The 22,025-nt window shown below is 42.1% G+C and overlaps 1 long non-coding RNA gene across 2 annotated transcripts; it reads right to left on the bottom strand.

Annotated features, from left to right (window-relative positions):
• Positions 1-65: 65 nt before the first annotated feature.
• Positions 66-21,824, bottom strand: LOC311519607. Of its 2 annotated transcripts, none has more exons than XR_014711323.1 (3): positions 21,720-21,824; positions 3,845-3,942; positions 66-1,380 (listed from the first exon to the last, which is right to left on the bottom strand). It is a non-coding gene; the product is annotated as an uncharacterized lncRNA (long non-coding RNA). The 2 variants fall into 2 exon arrangements; XR_014711324.1 differs by having other exon boundaries at positions 66-237.
• Positions 21,825-22,025: the final 201 nt, after the last annotated feature.

Genomic DNA, 22,025 nt, shown 5'->3' with positions numbered 1-22,025 from the left:
CATAGTCTTCCACTTAGTTATACATAAATCTTTTAAATTAAATTTCCCTTTAAAAAACCCAGTGTTTAAAGGCATAAAGTGGTTTGCTAAATTCAAAGAGGTTTTATGAAACCTAAAATTTTGGGGGAAAGGGGTGTTGTAAAGCCCAAGCCAACTCTAAAGTCTCCCATGCCTACAAAATAGGTGAATCTGTCACAAACAGAGGAGTAGTTGTTGTTCTGGTTTCCTTTGCTTTTCCTGTAACAAAAAAGAACAGACTGCTACTTTACAGTCAGCAATGGAATCAGTTCTCTTTCTCTCTCTCTCTCTCTCTCCCTCTTGAGTCAAACAAGGCAGGCAAACCATGCTTTTCAAAACACAACTGCTGTGGACCACACACAGAGCCCGAGGTTAACATTATTACTGCTCCTGTGTCAGGCCTTTCCTGGTCTGCAGTGCCAAACCCACTGCTTATTTCTTTATTAAATAAGATTTTTTTTCAGTAGCTGTGTCTCCCTCAGCCTTAGTACAAACTCTTTCCTTAGAGGGAAAAGGTCAGCATTGTGCTATCTCCTTGGTAAAATTGCAGAGTCAGCATTGCACCAGGGAAGTTGCAGACAGTTCCCATCTTCTCTGTCCCAGTTACACAAAAGGCAAAAAAAACCCAAAAGAAGTAAACATGTTTCTCTTTCCTTCTTTCATTTTGTGTTTGAAGAGGAAGTGTGTGAGTCCATTTAGGAGCTTCAACTCTGATTACATTAATTCTTTCGGCTTGTCTCAGGGGCATCAGATTCTTCCAAATATACCTCAACTTAAAATTAAGATTTGTCCTGTGATGTTACTGACATAAACTGTGACCCTATAGATCACTGTTGCAACCAGGGTCCGATGGTGGCACCAGTTCTTATACAGAGGAGGCCAAGTGGCGTGTCTATTTGAAGGTTGTAGTTTGCTGGTTATGATTATGCTGTCTGTATGTGTGTATCATTTTTGTTCTTGAAGTTATGAATATTGGCTATGTATTTGTTTAATTCTAAGTAGCCTCAGTGAAGCATTTGGTCAGCTTCTTGAGAAAGAATTATTCTCAGTAAGTGCCCAATCAAGAAACACTTAACTGACAATGGACTTTGGGAGACGCCTATCCACATCTGAGCTTTCCTGGGAACATTCAAATTAACATGTAAACAATGGCGTCGGCCTGCAAAAAGCTGAATCATTCATAGACATGTGATTTGCCCAGGTGACTGCAAACTCCATCTTGTTGAGGGGATTTTACACAGAAGAACAAAGGGGTTTCCATCCACAAGAGAAAGACTATATAAGGCCCTGGAAACCCCTCCACGTTGTCTTCAGTTGGCTCAGGAGATGGCCTCTCCACCCCAAAGAGACGCCTGAAAGAAACTGGAACAAAGGACAGTAACTACTGGGGTGTGAGTGATTGCTGGACTCAGACTAGGAAGGAGTCTAGTCTGTGAAAGAAGCTTATTGGAACATCTCTGAGGGTGAGATTTACCTCCATTTAGTTTCCTACTGTATTAGGCATAGCCTTGCATGTTTTTGTTTTATTTTGCTTGGTAATTTATTTTGTTCTGTCTGTTATTACTTGGAACCACTTAAATCCTACTTTTTATATTTAATAAAATCACTTTTTACTTATTAATCAATCCAGAGCAAGTAATTAATTCCTGGGGGAGCAAACAGCTGTGTATATCTCTCTATCAGTGTTATAGAGGGCGAACAATTTATGAGTTTACCCTGTATAAGCTTTATACAGACTAAAATGGATTTATTTGGGGTTTGGACCCCATTGGGAACTGGGTATCTGGGTGCTGGAGACAGGAGCACTTCTCAAGCCGTTTTCAGTTCAGCCTGCAGCTTTTGGGGGATGTGGTTCAGACCTGGGCCTGTGTTTGTAGCAGGCTCGCGTGTCTGGCTCAACAAGACAGGGTACTGAAGTCCCAAGCTGCCAGGGAAAACGGGTAGTCTCAGCACATCAGGTGGCAGTCCCAAGAGGGTTTCTGTGACTCAACCCATTACATGTCCTTCTATAAAACATGAAGTTCTCCTTAATCCAAAATGTGTCTCTGTGACATGGGACAATGTTGATAATAAAATCTTCCCACCACAATAAATCATACACATCCTTCAAAGGATAAGCAGCCATTTGGGGCTTATTTCCTAAAATGCAGCAGTCCCAGAGGGAAAAAAATTGAACTTCTGCCCATGTGCTCAGAATGGCTCGCATTTAACACGCCCTTTGTCATCACAGCATTATCAACATGCATTCAAGCCATTTCAAATACATCCAGGTATAAAAGATACTCTCAACTATCTAACAGATCATCATTATTTACTTTTACTTTACATTTACTTATGATGGTCAGTTTCAACTCACTGCTCTCACATTACATTGCTTCATCTAGCTTTTTTATAGGCAGAGCTATGAAGAGATTTCTGAGCCAGGGGATACATCTCTCTTTTACACTCTGTGTGCTACCTTTCCTCCTAGTGAAGTCTTTCTTAGTCCTTTCTCTGTCTTTCCTGTTCTCTCTGTCCAGCACAGTCTTCCTCCCTCCATTCTGTCCCTCATTCACATTCCCTAATACTCTTTTGTAGCTCATCCTCTTCTATATGTCTTCTCTGAAAACATCCACTTGATGTACAACAGCAGTCAAAAGAGCAAACAGAATGTTGGGAATAATTAAGAAAGGGACAGATAAGAGGAAAGAAAATATCATGTTGCCTCTATATAAATCCATGGTATGCCCACATCTTGAATACTGTGTGCAGATGTGGTCGCCCCATCTCAAAAAAGATATTTTGGAACTGGAAAAGGTTCAGAAAGGGCAACAAAAATGATTAAGTGTATGGAATGGCTTCTGTATGAGGAGAGATTAATAAGACTGGGACTTTTCAGCTTGGAAAGGAGTTGGCTAAGGGGAGATATGATGAGGTCTATAAAATCATGTCTGGTGTAGAGAAAGTAGATAAGGAAGTGTTGTTTACTACTTCTCTTAACACAAGAACTAGGGATCACTCAATGAAATTAATAGGCAGGAGGTTTAAAACAAATAAAAGGAAGTTCTTCTTCACACAGTGCACGGTCAACCTGTGGAACTCCTTGCCAGAGGATGTTGTGAAGGCCAAGACTATAACAGTGTTCAAAAAAGAACTAGATAAATTCATGGAGGATAGGTCCATCAGTGGCTATTAGCTAGGATGGGCAGGAATGGTGTCCCTAGCCTCTGTTTGCCAGAAGCTGGGAATGAGCGACAGGGGATGGATCACTTGATGATTACCTGTTCTGTTCTTTCCCTCTGGGGCACATGGCACTTGCCACTGTCAGAAGACAGATTTCTGGGCTAGATGGACCTTTGGTCTGACCCAGTAGGGCCATTCTTATGTTCTTATATCTCCTCCCCCTTTCCTCCTTTTATATGTTCTTATATCTCCTCCCCCTTATTCTCTCCACCAGCTGTGTGCCTCCCATTCTGCCATGTGTGTCTCCTCACCCTGACATTCCTGGCCTTTGCCCTCTCACCACAATTAAGAACATTGAACTGGCACCTCAAGCTAGTAGCAAGGAACCCAGGTTTTGGGAGCTCTTCCACTTGTAATATTGGGAGCAGAATTAATGGCCTTGTTCTAATCAGTGCTCTGATCCCTCCTCTGCCCAGAACTGATTAGAACAAATATTTCACAAGCACTGTAGCAGCTGGGGAGAGCATCCTGTTCAAGGCTGGTAGGCTCCCTTTATGAAGCACATGGGCTGTCTTTATCTTTCCCCATTCACAGTAACTTTGCTCAGAAGTACTAATACATCATAGAAGCCCTAAGATAAGACAAGATCTAGGTAGTTTCTTACTTGGATGACTGGATAGTGAAAGTCAAATTCTTCCCCCACAGACTCATTCAGTGATACAGGAATCATTTTTTTATTCTCCACCATCTAGGATTGATAATCTGCAAAAAAAAGATATCTTCATATTTCTCACTGTATATATCATCAAGAAGTATGGCTTCGTCCCAAGAAAGGATAACCAGCAAACAAAATTCAGTTAGAAGCACTGGGCTACTAAAGAATCCCACACCCAATTGGCTTCATTACTTATTATGGTTAATTATGTTGTGCTTCAAAGCTTCTTCTATAGGCTCAGCTTCAAAGCCATCTTCCTCTGCCTATTACTGTAGAAGGATCAGCATTAATGGTTAGAAATCAGGCTTCATCTCTGTAAGTTCTCCTTCCTAATGGACATACACGCCCTTTCACGGATTTGACTAATCACTAGAAGATCCAAATTGGGTCATAATAATATTAAAATTTTCATCTCAATTATTCTCTCTCTTCTAAGACTCAATTATCCAATTTGACTCAAGCTTGTATGGTCAGAAATAGACTAGCTCCATCAGAGATTTTAAAACAACAGTGATTAACTGAAAACTATTCAAAGGTCACAAAAGCTTGAGTATAACATTGAAAATAAGACTTGTTACCTCCTGTAGTAAAGTCACATAGAGTTTAATAGGAAGGAAGTCAATTGTGTTCTATAGAAATTACTCTATAAACCTGTGGCATTTAATAGAATTTTATATCAGAAATTAATTCTTTACAGGTGAGTTTGTGTTTTACAGGAAGCTATATGACTTTTCATAAGTGGAGAACATTGCTCTTCTTTCAGAACTGCCATCAAATGGGATTCAGTCCCTACATCTGGTTGTCAAAAAGTACAGTCATATCAGAAAAATCTAACAGGTTTAAAGAAAAAGATGCAGAAATACTGGATATATTCTCCTTTCCCTGAAATCACAACCTGGGAAGTACAAAGCAAACCTGAGCCTACGAGCATCTCCTTGGCAAAAATACCATTGGCTCTTAATATTGTTCATTCTTACATTGATGCCACTTTCCTGTTCCTGGGTTCTAGGGTTCACAGGCCTGCTGACAGGTCCTGTTATTGAGCATGCATGTGAATGGAGGCACTTACTTGATTTTTTTCCCCTCCCAGTTATCTTCATGCTCCTAAATTTCAGGCATCTGGTCACATCACAGACCTGTAATCAGACTTGAAAATATTCTCTGAATGCTACTTACATAAGCAGATTAGTGCCAAGAATGGTGCCTCCAAAGACAGAAAAATTCCTACATTTTGATCAATCCAATACTCCCAAGGACAGGAAAAGCCATAAGTCTGTATAGCTGGAGCTACATTAGAGAATCCCATTTCCCATGGAGAAAAAAATATCACTTTCCCTCTCCTGCTCATTGACTTTTTTATGCATTTCACAGGACAATTGGGACTGCAGCTTCACATTTTCTCTCTTTTCTTCTTAGAGTATTTTAATAGTTTCCTTTGGTGCAGCATAGAAAAGTAAAGTTCAACTTGTCTGTCATTTGGTTTACAGAGTTCAGGATTTTCACTGTCTCCTTTTCCATGATAACCTACAAACGTATGATTGTGTTAACTTGTGCTTGGGGACAGCAACAATTAAAACATAACAACAACTTTTATGCATGAAGTTTAAGCTGGTAACACTTTGTATGTGTGGAGATCACACAATGTGTGGAACAAGGATACTTAAAGATGGTTTGAGTAATACAGAAATAATACAACCAACTTAAAAATAGCATATCTGGTTGTGAATATGAGGGACTGGCCTAGCTAATCAGTTCCTAGCTATTAGGACAGAAAATTGTGTATCATTACTAAATTGGCAAACTCATCTCTTGACAACAATTAGGCTTCTGATGTGCTGAGACCACTGCCTATCATGCTAATCAGCATTGTTTCACTGTTTCCTTGTATTTCCCCATCTGTATCAGTCTGTTGTCTCTTGTCTTATACTTGACTGTAAGCTTTTCGGGGCAGAGACTGCCTTTGTTCTGTATTTGTACAGCACCTACCACCATGGGGTCCTGGTCTATGACTAGGGCCTGGTCTACACATATGATTTACCAGTAGGTTGACCTTGTTATGTTGTTCAGGGCTGCAAAAAGTGTCAAACTAGCTACCCCCTCTTAGGGAGATGGATAACCTGTATCAATGGAAAAAGCCGTTCCATCTATGCAGGAAGTGTCTACATTACAATAGCACAGCTGTAGTACTATGCCGCTTGTAGCAGCTGTAGTATAGATATACCCTAGGGCTTCTAGGCAGTGGGGAATACAAACAAACATAATAATCCCTGACTGATACATAAGCAAGTGTCATGCTGTAAAGAGATGTCTCTTCCTCTACCAGCCTAGGGATAGAGGACCACATGCAGCATGACCTTGTATGACTCAGAATGCCCAATGCAGAGTTTCTTCTCTATTCCCTTCCCTATGACTAGGCCTTCAAGCCTGGGGTTCCTCACTATTCTTTCCTTTGGTGCTGACCTAAGACTGGGGGTCCTAGTCAGAGGAGCTCCCCTCATCATTAAGCTCCACTTTGACTGCCTAGTGGTGAGGAGAGTGAAGAGGTCACCCAAAGAAATGCAGATACCCCAGAATATTTCTGTTAAAATTTGGGGCTAGGTTTGGGAGGCCCAAATCACCAGGGAACTGTACAGATTCTAGAGAGCTCCTGCTTGCTACGTTGCACTAAAAAGGTAAGCTCCACATACCGTCTTTTGGGCCAGAGGTTGTGAAGTCTTGAGAACCCAATAGGCCCTGGCTCACCCATGGGTTTTCCAGGTTCCATATTCATATTTGATTTCTAATTGGATTCAAATTGGAATTCAGGCCTGATATTTGTTTATTTGTTGGGTGGTAGCACCAAAATTTTAGATATATTCCTATTTAGACTTAGGAAAGGCCCTCCAAAAAAAAAAAATTATATATATATATATATTGCTCTTACCTGTTAGATTTTTTAGCTATAATGGCAGCAGCAGACCTGCTCTTATTCCTATTTGAAAACTATTTGAGTGCTGTAGAATATACCTGATACATGGAGCATGGGGGGTGGGGGGCAAATACTAGGAGGAGTACTCTCTTTTAAAAGCTAATTATCCAATTCTCTGGTGGATGGAGTTCAAGATCAGAGTACTCACTAATAATGTGGGTGGTCTGGGCTGCTCTGTGGTGAAGCTGAAAGCTGAACTCAGTGTAAGGGCGTGGACTGCACAATGGGAGAAAGAAAGGGTGAATTTATTATATTTTACTTTGTGTAGGTTAGAAATTGTTCATGGAAATACCAGTGGTGATAGAGTGTTGGGAGAGCTAGAGAGCTTCATTTTAGTTTAATAAAGTAAGATACTTGACAATAAATTGAAGCAAAATTAAATTAATTTCCATATTCAAAGTGGCCCTGAACCAAAACCCCAGCTGCAAAACAGCCCTGAATTCAGGAAATATCAGATCTGGAACTGAACTTTGTGGTGCATGCTGGCCCAACTCAATTTCAAAAATATGAGGCTATTATTATCCTGACAATTTGTTTTTAGTTTATATCCCCTTCTCCCACCATAAGCCTCTTTTTCCATAGACTGTAAACTTTTTTGGGACAGAGATTTTGTCTTCCTTTGTATATGTACAAAGCTGAGCACAATGGCTCCCCCAATCCTGGTTGGGGTTTTCAGTCATTACCACAGTGCAAACTTTTGGCCACAAGTTAAAATTCACCTTTGAGTAATAGATTTGAAAGGCTCCACATCCTGTTCCTGTCTTCTGAACAAAAGATTTTCAGCCACTCTTGTAGTCAGGCTTGCTGTTTCTTTGTCAGAGAGAAGATATTTCCCTTCCCAAAAAATTACATTTCTGCACTCCATGAACAAAATTATGCCTGAGTTATTGATGCACCACAGATAGGGTCAGGTGCACTGCCTGAGCAGCTGTGTCTAAGGACTTTGGGCCAAACTCTATGTGTAAATGGATAAAGCGCCATTAACATCAACAAAACTATGCCTATTTACACCAGCAAATAGTTTGGCTCATTATGCCTGTGAATGGTGTAACTCCTCCAGGGTCATTGGAGAAAACAGATTGGGAATCTGCTCTTGCTACACTCTTGAGACAGTACCTCCAGCATCCCTTCTAGGGCAGCTCTGTTGAAGCAGAGAAGTCAGAGCCATGGCCCTAAACTCAGTCCCTTAACTCAGTCCCTTTGGGCCTGTCTGTGCTGGATGACATCTTTTCCTGCATTCCCTCACTCTGCAGCCAAAGGATTGCTGCGCTTTGGTTGGGTGTACTAGAGAAGAAAGAGATCCTTCTATACTTTCTCCATCTAATATACTCATGCAGGGCCAGGCATAATTTGGCCCCAAGACTTACCCTACTTGGGACAAATTTAAGGTGAGGATTTTGTTAAGAAAAATATGTGGGCCTTTCATGAAATTCTTGGCAAAACATCCTCAGCTGTTTCCTATTTTCTTTAGATGATGTGAGTGAGTTATTCTGAGTGATTATTGTGAGCAAGGAGACTTCCTTCCTCCATGCTTTAAACATTATCTGGAGAGTACCAATTTCAAGGACTCTGGAGTGTCTTATGATTGCACCATTCAAGAGTTTCATTCCTTATTACTTTAGTTTTCACTTTATTATGATTTATTTGCTTGGGCCAACTCACATGGATTCTCTGCACTCACTGCATTTTTTTCCAATTTTCTTCAAAACAGCAATGCCCACCATATTGTTCAGTAACTTTTTCATTACATTTTTCTAATGCATCAGATCTCTTTAGTAACTCTGTAGTGGTATTATGCATTGCCAATAAAAGCTGTAGCTCACTGGCATTACACATCTTAATAGCTCCATTAAGCGGTTATATACAATGGACCAGTTGACAGAGAGTCTGTGTGATACAGCAGTGGGCTAAGGTCAGACTGGTAAACTGGGGTAGACTGCTCCTTTGGGAATGGAAGATCTGGGCTTTCTGTGAGTATCCAATGATCAGGGGCTGGATACCACGGGGAATACTCTGAAGGGACTTGTGGGCTGGGGTGTAACTATTGTCAAACTATAGGGCAAAGGCAGGTCTGGTATACCCCAGAGGAGAGTGCTTGGGTGGCTGATGGGCTGGTTGTGCCAGGGAGCTAACAACCAGCTGGCATAGGCAAGCCTCCCTAGTGCTGGAGGCAAGTGGCAACAAGGTGACTCAAGAAGCATCACAGCTCCATTAAGTGGTTACGTACAATGGGCCAATTTCTGATCTCATTTACATCCCTCTAAATCAGGAGTAGTTACTTTGGATTCACAAGGGTACACACACAAGAATACAGAAATTGACTCAAGGTATTCTTACTGTGCAATACTATAATACACTGTATTAGAGCCAGGCTGGGGACATTAATTGCCCAAAGCCATGATCAGATTTGGTGACTGCATCTTTTTAATGTCAAGCAGACCACAACTCCCAGAGGTGCACTGGTGGGAATTTATCACTACATAAAGGTTACCTGCGGAACCTTAATTCTGCCTCCTTGTGTGTTATGCATATACAATTTTAATTGCATGATCCCATGTTATTTTTTCTACAGAACCTCTACCTCTACCCACAGGATAGATTGTGCTCAGGGAACGAGATATATTTTTTATTTTCAGCATTCAATGAGGGCCCCTTCCATTATTTACTGCACACTATCCAAAGCCTGCAGTGAATAAAACAAATATTAATTTCCTGGCAGTCTTTTCTAGGGTGCTCATCATTGCAGTATCTGAGTGCATCCCAAAAATTTTAAAAAGTTATCTCCACTGAAGCATGAGAGCACTGTTCCCACTTTACAGATGAGGAGACTGAGGCCTGGTCTACACTAGGTGGGGGGATTGATCTAAGATACGCAACTTCAGCTACAAGAATAGCATAGCTGAAGTTGACGTATCTTAGATGGACTTAGAATCACTTATTTCGCATCCTCGCGGCACGGGATCGATGGCCGCCGCTCCCCCGTCGACTCCGCTTCCGCCTCTCGCCCTGGTGGAGTTCCGGAGTCGACAGCAGAGCGATTGGGGATCGATTTATCACGTCTACACTAGATGCAATAAATCGATCCCCAATAGACTGATCACTACCCGCTGATCCGGCGGGTAGTGTAGACTTGGCCTTAGATAAAGAGACTTCTCTGAGGCCACACAGAATCAGAATTTGAACTCAGGACCGCTTAACTCCCAACTCTGTATTTATGCCCCAGACGATACTGCCTTAAGTACTGAGCTGTGACAGATATGGCAGTTTCCTCGAATATCTTTGGCAAATATTATTGAATTAAGTTTAAATAGCTTTGGAGTCCATTGTATTAAATGCAAAGCTTAAGTATTATTGTGGATGATCAAAGGACTGTAGTGAACAATGTGGCATACAAAAATGAATTTTTGGGACTGTGTGTGCGAAGTAGATTTCCTGAGAAAAATCCAGGGGGAAGTGAATACAAATTCCCATCCCCATCCCCAGCCTCTGATTATGCAAAAACTCAGGCTTTTGAAATTATGCCCTGAGGAGAGGGTGATGGTCTGCTGATTACCCATTCCCAAGGTCCCAAGATCAAAGGCCCAAACTGCATAAAGGAGTGACTCACAGATTCATTGGTGTTCTTATTCGGAGCTGAAGCTGTTGTGAACCTGTGACCCCAGAAAAAAACCTTCCTGGGGTTTGAAGGACTGACTGCTTCTGCAGCCCTTGCTTGAGGGGGTGGTGGTGGAGTGATTTCTGTTAAGCTTACTAGTGTGTGTGTAGCTTCTTTTATTATTTTAATATGTTTTCTCTGTAATGCTTTCATTTTAAGAATAAATGTGGTTGCTTAGAAAGAGCTATGTGGTAAATTATGTTGTTTCTAGCCTCTGAGGAGAAAGCAAAGCAAGCCTGCTTAAGCAGTCACTTATTGGGGAAATTCAGTGTAGGCAGGGAACTGTGCAGCCTGCAAAAACTCCAGTCAGGAGGGAGAGAGTTTTGGGTCTTCCTGCATAAGAGCTGACAGAGGAGGTGGCAGGAGCCTAGGTCAGTACCCTTGTGGATCACGAGGAAGGGAATGTAGGTGCAATTGCACTGAACTGTGACATAAGCATCAACAGCTCTCATTGGCATCATTTGCAGCTGTAAGTGCAAATCAAACCAGAGAGTTTCAAGGTAGGCACCCAGAAAATGAGGAACATATACAGGAACATGTGAGAAGTTTAGCTTAAATGATTCACTGAGCATCATACAGGAAGACTATTGTTGAGGCAGTTATAGAACTGAGTTCTCCTAGGTGGCGTTTACTTGCATTTATTACAAGACCATCCCCATCCTCTAATTCTTCCTCAGTTCCCTACTTATTCTCCATACGCTTTCCAATTTCTAGAGCAAATGTAGCAGGGATAGTACAAACAGCCTCACTATTTAGGAAATCTTAAAGCATTCCCTGAGCACCGTCAATCATCTGCACTGAATGAAGCAGAGGGCCTGTGGAAAAAATAGACTAGTATGCGATCATGTAACTGAAGACTGTACCATAATGAATTCACATAAGGGGACCAAATTAAGGGTGCACTGTGCAACATGGATTCTATTATTTCCTAACGTCCCAGTGCTTGACTTTGCAAAACATTCTTTCAAAGTAGTTTTTTTTAAAAATGCTGCTTTTCCTACAGTCTTGTTATTAAAAAAATGTAAAACCAAATTCCCATCACAGCTGCCTCCAACCCCATCACACGAACCCTGATTTTTCAGCACTGCAACATACCTTGAACTACCAAACTAAATTAGTTAGCACAGGATAAGACTTATCTCATGGGAAAAAAGGTCACTGGAGACATATGTGGGGTCTGGAAGGGTAGGAGAGTGTCAGGAAGAGCCCCGCCTGGCTTTCTCCCTCCCTCACACTGGAGAGGCTACTTGTTTCTGGAGTTCCTAATGCTGTGTATGCTGCTGCTGGGGCCTGGCCTTAGATGCTGCCAAAATTTTGTTCACAATGCAAGCAGCAGAAGGGAAGTGATGATTTTAAAAAGTTTAAATCTCAGCCAAACCTGAACAGAGTTTCGTGACACGGATAAACTTAATTTTGGCATCTTTGAAGTTTTGAGTGCTTCCCTTTGCAGTGTTAGTAGTTTTCTCTGAAACATAGTTTTTTTTTCTGTGTAATATTCATATAGAATTGTCAGCCTAGAGATAATTTTATATGGTGTAAATTAACTTTTTTCAGGGTTTTAAACAAGTATTTGGGCAGTATAGGTAAACATTTTGTAGTAAAATAGTTTGGCTAGCAATATAATCTTTTCTATGGTCTTTCTGATATTTTAATGAACAAAAAAAGTGAAAAAGGGACTGCTATATTTAAGTTTGAAAAATAATCACTGATTGCACACTAGTAACTTTATATCTTTTTTTAAACAAAGACGTGATAGAGCTGTGAAGATACTGATGTTTTGAAGATGTGAAGAAACATTCCATTGTGAAGCATTATGCAGTAGTCGCCTGTTACTATTTGGCGTGAGATTACAGCCAGTTATTTACAAACCTATTAAACTCTGAATTGGAACAACGAAAAATGCTGATGACAAACTAAATGGGACAGTATTAATGCAAGTTAACAAAAAGATAAAACAAAATACAAAACATTTTTTTTAAAACTTTTGCTGTTCTAAACTTACAAAGCAAATTATAATTAAGGTAGACATACGGTCTGTAACAGAGTACTGCTAGGCCAGTCCTTGCCTACAGACAGCCCCGCAATCTGAAGCAAATACTCACCAACAACCACATACCACACAACAGAACCACTAACCCAGGAACTTATCCTTGCAACAAAGCCCATTGCCAACTGTGCCCACATATCTATTCAGGGGACACCATCACAGGGCCTAATAACATCAGCCACACTATCAGAGGCTCGTTCACCTGCACATCCACCAATGTGATATATGCCATCATGTGCCAGCAATGCCCCTCTGCCATTTACATTGGTCAAACTGGACAGTCTCTACGTAAAAGAATAAATGGACACAAATCAGATGTCAAGAATTATAACATTCATAAACCAGTCGGAGAACACTTCAGTCTCTCTGGTCATGCAATCACAGACATGAAGGTCGCTATCTTAAAACAAAAGAACTTCAAATCCAGACTCCAGCGAGAAACTGCTGAATTGGAATTCATTTGCAAATTGGATACTATTATTTAGGCTTAAATAGAGACTGGGAGTGGCTAAGTCATTATGCAAGGTAGCCTATTTCCCCTTGTTTTTTCCTACCCCCCCCCCAGATGTTCTGGTTTAACTTGGATTTAAACTTGGAGAGTGGTCAGTTTGGATGAGCTATTACCAGCAGGAGAGTGAGTTTGTGTGTGTATGGGGGTGTGGGGGGGTGTGTGAGAAAACCTGGATTTGTGCTGGAAATGGCCCACCTTGATTATCATGCACATTGTAGGGAGAGTGGTCACTTTGGATGAGCTATTACCAGCAGGATAGTGAGTTTGTGTGTGTGGTTTTTGGGAGGGGGGTGAGAGAACCTGGATTTGTGCAGGAAATGGCCCAACTTGATTGTGTAGAGAGTTGTCACTTTGGATGGGCTATCACCAGCAGGAGAGTGAATTTGTGTGGGGGAATGGAGGGTGAGAAAACCTGGAATTGTGCTGGAAATGGCCCAACTTGATGATCACTTTAGATAAGCTATTACCAGCAGGACAGTGGGGTGGGAGGAGGTATTGTTTCATATTCTCTGTGTGTATATAAAGTCTGCTGCAGTTTCCACGTATGCATCCGATGAAGTGAGCTGTAGCTCACGAAAGCTCATGCTCAAATAAATTGGTTAGTCTCTAAGGTGCAACAAGTACTCCTATACTTTGTACTGTAACTGGCTGTTTTTATACTCCCTAATAAAAGATCATATGGGCTGCAGTTGGTAAGCACAACAAGACTAAGTTAAATATACTCTGGCTGCCTTAACTCAGAATTTCCTTGCTTTTGTGGATTTATGTTAACCCTCTAATGTTCTTTTTAATGTTATTTTATCATTAATCTTATTATTATCCAAAAAACTAGCTGAAAATTAGTGCTATAAGGACCAGCAAGCACATTTGTACAGCTTGAAATGTTTAAATGAAAACATGTTGCTTACTTATAGGAACAGACCGTCCTTAAATTCTGTGCTTGCAAGAAATACTCATTTTTTTTGTGTTTTCTTTGGCTTTACGGATTCTACAGAGAAAAGAAAATAAGATTCAATAGTTTTACACTTGACACCTTCTATTACCACCGAATCAAAAATTTACTAAATAATCAATTACACTCACTAAAAGAGAATAAAGGGCACCGAGTACTTTGCAGGATTGGACCTCTAGTCAGGACAGGAATTAGTGCAAAACTATTCTGATTTCTCATCTCTGGAATTATCCCCAGGTAGGTTCTGCAACAGCTGCTTTAGAAGCTTCTAAAGTAAACTCACATCACGAGCTCTGCAAACCACACTATGGGGATCCAAGATGTTTTAGTTGATAGCACTGTGACCTCATTTTACCCTCAACGAGAGGAATCTTTTTTACCTCTCAGCCAACTCTTTGTATTCCTTTACTCTGTATTGTGAGATACAAAGTATTATAAGCCAATGTAATATGATGTTTTAAAACATTTTCTTCTTCTGTACAGAGGACATGTTGAACTAACCAGTTACCCTGGCCTACCTTCTATAAACTAAAAGATCCTAGTTTGGCAACAAGAAGAATTATAACTTAGAGATTTCCAAACATATTTTTTATCATAAAAATAAATAGGTAAATAATAATGCTTTGCAGTAAGGTAGCTCTTTGTGTTTTCTATATATTTATATGGTCTCTACTGCCATAGTATCAGAGCGCCTCTGACATTAATGAATTTATCCTTACACAACCCTCTGATATAGGGAAGTATTATCCCCATTTTACAAATGGAGAAACTGAGGTAGAGAGAGATAAAGTAACTCTCCAAGATCACACAGGGAGTCCAGCAGAGCTAGGAACTGAATTCTAATCACCTAAGTGAGTCCCTATCCAGTGATATAAAACCCACAAGATCAACCTTCCTCTTTTGTTTCACTTATGCAGTGTAGGTGCTATAGTTCTGACCTGTTGCTTACATTACTCAATTGTTGCATGCATGTTTCCCTAATCCTCTCACATGAACCAAATTTTAGCCCCCTATTCCCATCATCAAAGGCCTTAACAGCTTTCTTCCTTCGAGGTGCACGTTACATGCATCCTCACTAGGAAAATATGTGAGGAGAGCCTAGGGTCCACCACAACCTGCTAATGTGTGAAAACAACAATCTGTTTTAGCCATACTAGGATTCTACCTTGTGTGAGCTAACACCTGGGAAAGAAATATCTATTTTGTCAGTGCAGACACACCTTTACCTTCCAGCACAGATCTCATTAGTGACTGCATCTAACTCAACACTCTCCTGTCATGGAAAAGCCACTCTATCCAATGTCTCTTCTTAACAGAGTGAGCACTTTGAGGCTGCTGCACCATTCCCAAGCACTAAGCAAGCACATGTCCACCTAAGTTATATTAATGCCTATCATTTCTGTTCTACCACAAATAAGCTCACTTTTGTAACTATTCTCATGGTTGTTCTAGTTTTCACTCCCAGTGTATAGTGCTGATAATTCATAACAGCATATGCCAGCATTGCTCCAGCCTGCCTCACAGCAGGAAAACCTTACCGTTTCTGGCCATTACCGCAGCCTCATGACTCAATTCAGTGTTCCTTTCTTCTTTCATTCTCTCTTAGGCCCACTTATATAGGGCCTAATCCTGCCACCTTTACTCAGGCCCATAGGCACTGACTTCCCCTCTTTCCTATGGGTGCTCAACCCCCATCTTCCCCCCAGCCCTGCCCCCACTCCATCTCTTCCATGAGGCCCTTACCCTGCCCTGCCCCCATTCTAACCCCTTCCCCAAAGTCCCCGTCCCAACTCCTTCCCCAAATCTCTGCCCCGGCCCCGACTCCTCCCCCGAGCGCGCCACATTCCCGCTCTTCCCCCTCCCTCCCAGAGTGTGTTAACTGCCAAACAGCTGTTTGGCGGCGGCCGGGTGGGAAGCGCTGGGAGGTAGGTGGAGGAGCGGGGACACGGCGTGCTCCGGGGAGGAGGGGGAGGTGGGGCGGGGGGTGAGGGGAGCTTGGCTGCTGGTGGGTGCAGAGCACCCACTAAATTTTTCCCGTGGGTGCTCCAGCCCCGGAGCACCCAACAAAGTCAGCACCTATGCTCAGGCCTTTAATTCCTACTTCCCCAAACTAAGAATTGCGACATTTTATGGCTTAGTTTGAAAGCCTAGCAGACTGAGGCCTGGCCCACATTACAAAGTTAGGTTGACGTAAGCCACCTTGTGTCGATCTAGTTGTGCATGTGTCTACACTAAAATCTGTCTCCCACCTGTGTAAATACCCCATTACACTAACATAGTAACACCACCTCTCCAAGTGGTATGGAGCCATGGTCAATGTACTGAGGTTGTGGCAGAGCAACTGTAGACACTGCATGACCTATCTCGACTCTAACAGTCCTCCACAGCTGCCTAACACTGACTGCTCTGCTTGCAATTGTGAACGCCACTTTCCAGGGGTCCTGTAGTCCAGAAGGTCCCCCCTGGTCCCCCTTAAAGACCCTTGAATTTTTGAAATGCTTTTTCCTGATTGACAAGTAGCGTGAGCACACCTAGCAGCTCTTCATTGTTGTGTATAACTGCCTAGCTAACCATACTGGCCACATGCTCCAAAGATGCTCCAGCTTGAAGTAGACAGGAGATATTGGATCTCCTGGGCCTGTGGGGAGAAGAGGGTGTGCAAACACAGCTACGGACCATCTGAAGAGATGTTGACATCTACAAAGAGATTGCACGTGGGATGCAGAAGGGGTGTGATACGGACCAGCAGCAATGCCTCATGAAAGTCAAGGAACTGCAGCTAGGCGTACCAGAAGGCCAGGAAGGCCAACAGTCGATCCAGTGCTGAGCCGCAGACCTGTGCTTTTACAATCAGCTGCATGCGATACTTGGTGGAGACCCCACCACCCTCCAGACCACTGTCAATGCCTCTGAGGCGCCTAAGCCAAAGGCCCCTGGTGCGAACAATGAGAGGAAGAAGATGTACAGGCGATGGAGTGGTCCAGTTGTTCAAGAAACCAGGACCTGTTTCAGACTTGACTGCAGTCCATTCAGTCCTGGCAGTTGAGTACTGATGAGCTTGATGTCGGGGAAGTATCTGTGTGTAAGCGTGAAAATTTATTGTCCATTATATTGATGGCATCCCCAGCAAAACAGTTCACAGCAATCAACTTTTCATTAATTTACTAGTACTAGCAGAAGTAGCAGTACAACCAATAGAGGTAGCCTTATCTGCTTTTCATTGCCCTGCAGAGTTAGGCAAGGGAGACCAGGCAGAGCAGTTAGTTTATGTCCACAGGGATGTCCCTTGAATCCTCCTGAGCAATCTCCACGCTACTTTCATGGAGGTACTCTGCAATCTTGTCCCAGAGGTTTCTAGGGATGGCAGCCTTATTTATTTCTTGAGGATAGGACACTTTCCCCCACCAGTCAGTGATCACTTTGGCAGGCACCATTGTAATAGACATAGGCTAGTAGCATATGGGCCCAGGTGGCTTCGGGACGCCAGCAGCTGCTGTGATCTCTCTGCCTTTGTTACTTTCAGGAGTGAGATCAGCTAAAACCACCAGGACCTGTGGAAAAGTGTCAGTATCCAGTGCCACTGCCCTCTATTCATAGTTCATGCGACTGAGCAATTCCCTCTGCATTTCCCTCACCTCTGGTAGGCCATGCTCATCATGGCTGGTGCAGTGCATGGTGCCGTTTACAGGCACTCCCAAGCAGAAGTGTCAATGAACAGGTCTTGTTTAAAATTTTAGGACAGCAAGCAAGGGGAGTTCGGAATCTAAATTCGCTTTCCATTATGACTATACGGACAGTGGTACACCTCTGTGTGTTTTATCTGCTGCGGCTGCTTTTTATGGCCTCCCCCTCTAACCCCATGAAATGCCTGAACCAGCTAAGGAGGAGAAAGACAAGGACTTGGGATGATATGTTCAATGAAATCCAGCAAGTCAGTGCTTTATCAGACTGTGAGCACATGGCCTGAAAGGTAAACATTACAGAGAGCCTGGAGAAGGAAAGGAGTCCTGATGCACTTAGCAGCCATGCTCCAAATTGGACAGAAGCAGCCCTGAGTTTCTGCTGCCCTACCTGAAACTAGGTTAGAAGGGCCCCCATGTACAGTGACAGAGGTTGAGGTTTTTAGGAGGGGTGTGCACTACTTAAATAGGAGCTTTAGAGATTTCACAACAGTACAAAGAAAAGAGGCCCAGTGCACTTTCTTTATGTCCCAACTGGAGGCAAAGATGATAATAATATCAATGATATGCATAGAGCAAGTCAGAGAGCTCTACCTATATGCTATTTAAAAACGTACATGTGAACCAGCTTAAAATAGCTCTTCTGGATTTAAGATGAGGAAAGTAAGTAGCAAATTTTTTATGGGCAACTGACTAACCCAGAAACCCAAACTCAGAACATAAGTGCCCCAGCCTGTTCTAGCATGGTTGCCCTTGTGATCACTTGTTTTGAATGTCCATAGGCTCATCTGGAAAATAACAGTCCAACCTGACTCCTCCATTGAATCTTACTTTAATATCCAGTATTCAGTTACAGTAGTGACACATTTCCTTAGGCAGTCAGAAAAAGTTGCCTTTTAAAAAGCCTTTTATTATGGAATATGTCCTGCTGAGAATGGAATTCTTGGAATGTTTTACATAGAAAGATTCTATAGATCACAAAATGTGCCTAACACCTTTAAAGATATACTTGCAAACGGAGTCAGACTTCAAAGACGTATCATTCACACTTTGCATATGTTGCAGCTGTTTTCTATGTCCAAACTGCCTAATCAGGTTTTAGTTGAGGAGCAATTACTAAATACCTTCCCCTATCATTTCTAAGAGAAGCTATGATATAAGCATAGGACTGGGAGCCAGGAACTCCTGGGCTCAAAACCTAACTTTGTCACTGACCCGCTATGTGGCTTTGGTCAAATCACTGCATCTCCGTTTTCCCCAATCAGAAGACAGCTAAATATTTACCTCTCTCCTGCTTCAGGGTATTTTGAAGATTAAAATCAAATCAATCATAGGACTGGAAGGGACCTCCAGAGGTCATCTAGTCCAGTCCCCTACACTCACTTGTAATGTTCATATAATACTTCAAAGATGAAACAATGTAAGTGCTTAGTATTATTAATTGAGCAACTCTGCCAAGTAAACGGTTTTCATACTCAGACCAAGCATGGAAAGTGTTAGTCTGAAATTATTATTTTTACTAAAGCAATAACAGCTTGAAAACAGGAATTTTGTATAGAATCTGTATCATCACTAGTGAAATAATACTAACTCTAACCTAGTTTAATGGTTTTGAGTCACTACTTATCCCCACTAAGGACTCTGGATGCAAGTGCATTTATATTTGTACATGTACCTTAGACTGAAAGTCTGCTCTTTGTTGTTTTATTAGTACTCTGCTGGAGTCTCCTTTCTTCTTGTTTTTAGCAGCAGGGCTAGTTCTAGTGCAGCTGCCAGCCTAGGATTCCTCAGGTTTCTAACCTTCACTTGATCTGTTTTTCATTTCACTGTAAATTGGTTTTAAATTAGACTTTTCTGGTGCTGTACTTTAGGGTATGCATTGCTCCAGTCAGACAACAGATTTGTCAGATAGTGCTGTTTGAGGTATTTCTGGTTTTTCGGGTGGGTATTTTTGTTTTTATTCTAATTCTCATTTTAAACAAAACTATTACAAAGATTAAGCAAAATTTAGAGAGGCCACTTACAATGAAGTTATTCATACAAAAGACAAATACTATGAGAAGATAACCATATTATCATTATCCTTACCAAAAAATGAGTAGTTCTACTGTTCACTCAGTATCCACTTGTGATGGGCAGGGCAGCTGAGACAATTTCCTCTAGTACTGAGTAGTAAGTGATCAATTACAAGTCTCTCAGGAGCCCACTGTGGCAGAGTCAGAGGGTTACATTGTCCAACTATTCATTTATTGATGGGTTTTGATTTGTAAACTATTTTTATTCAGCACTTTACAATCCACCCTAACAGTAACAACAGAGCCAAAGGCCACACACACAGACAATTAAGAGTCAAAGTTAAGTATTTAAATCAGGGCTTATGCTTTATTAACAACAGATGACAGTCAACATTTTACTCAGTGGCATACAACATGGGATCTAAAAAAATAATTCTACTAGTTTCCTTTTTCAGGCCAAGCCTAGAAGTTCATCTTAACCATTTCAGTTTGGTGAGCTTCAGATTCTTCTCAAAAGGCGAGGGACAATCTCTAATGTTATTAATGATCTTTTCTAGAGTCAGACAAGTGTTGATTCCATTAGCCCTATGGAAGAAATCTTTGCTAAAATTTGTTAGTCTCCAAGGTGCCACAAAGACTCCTCGTTTTTTTTTTTGCTGATACAGACTAACACGGCTACCACTGAAACCTTTGCCCCAGTAGTACATGATGAAAATTCTAGCTACTGCGAGAATGGTGAAGAACATTTACTCAGGTCATGTGAAAACAGGCTGCTTAGAAACAAAGCTGCAGATGTAACATACTCTGTACAGTGGCGGATTAGCCACTGGGCCAACAGGACCCGCACCCAGGGGCCCCTGCAAATTGGGGAGGCCCTGGAAACATGGGCACCACCACACCCTGACCTGCTCCGTCCACCTGGCACTCCTGCTGGGGAGCTGTGAAAGCCTCCACACCCAACCCCACTCCCTAGCAAGAGTCCCAGGTGGGGGGTGGAGGGGGAGGGCAAATCCCACACCCTGACCCCATTTCCCTGTCAGGAGCACTGGGGGTGGTGGTAATCCGCCTCTGACTCTGTACTTCCAGTAAATCTTCCAAGAACCTTGAAACTTTCTCTCAGAAAAACAGTTCCCAATTTCTGTCTTACTATATATCATAATTAACATTCCTTTAACATAGCTAACTGTTGCTATAGAAACTGAATAAAATTAAATAGAACAAATCAGTGTCTTTTATTAATTGAAGGTTCTTTTCTTAGCATCACCAACCCCAAAAGGTTCAAAAATCTTGAGACAGTACCCTGCCAAAATCATGAGATTTTAAAATATATATATTTTTCTGCCTTCTGATCTTTGAACTGGCCCCACCCATTCCTGTGTTTATGTGACTTTTGGTGCTGCTCACTCTCACAAAGTTGAGTATGGTGATTTTAGCAAGAATGCTCAGTCCCACATCTGTCCGCAGGGGTGGACTTAGGGGCAGGCAACCCAGGCTTGGAGGGCACCCCTGGGCTCAGGGTGCTATTTTTGTTGTTAGTGACAAAAAGGGAAAAGAGAATCCTAGCATGCAAATTTATCATCTTATAGGACAGGGATAAATCATGCATGCAAATCATGCAAAGTTGTGAAATGGGCTACAAATGCAATAAAAAATAAGGTATTCACAAGTTTAATAAATGGAGGGGGGGCTCTGACGACACTCCTCACAAGTGGTGCCATTTGGTGTAGGGCTTGCCCTGTCTGCCCATCCCCCTCTCCAGCAATTAATTTTGCACCCCCATCAATGCTATCCCCCCATTTCCCACATCAGTTCTGCCTCTAAAATCTGCTTGCCACATCATTTCTGCCTGTTCCTCAGAACCCACATCTTCCCCTTGACTGAGCCTCACCTCTGTCCGGGGGCGGCAGGTGACTTTTTTGACAGCTGAGGCACAAATCACAGAATAGTTATTTCCACCCCCAGCCAATGTATAATTTAATAACTATTAAAAGCTTACCTTAGTTTATAGTGAAGCAGCTGGAGCTTGAGCTCAAGCCGCCACCATTGGCTCCTCACACACAGGGCCCATCACACAACAGCCCCAGCCCCTGCAAGTCCTCTGCAGCCCAGGCTTAATTGCTACAATCCTGCTGTGACCTCACCAAGCCGTAATTCCTGCAGCAACACCCCTATGAAGTGACTCCTGGGTATGATAAATTGCTATGGTAACAAGGCAGCTTCATGAGGCACTATTAACTATACCAAGATTTAAGCCTCAGGCAGCACTACACTCTTCAAACTTTCTGGTGTTGCCTTTTGTTAC

The sequence above is a fragment of the Lepidochelys olivacea genome (genome assembly GCF_965140295.1).
Source record: "Lepidochelys olivacea isolate rLepOli2 genome assembly, chromosome: 4".
NCBI lineage: Eukaryota > Metazoa > Chordata > Testudines > Cheloniidae > Lepidochelys > Lepidochelys olivacea.
The sequence above is the reverse complement of the archived record's forward strand: the minus strand, read 5'-3'. Positions and strand labels throughout refer to the sequence as shown.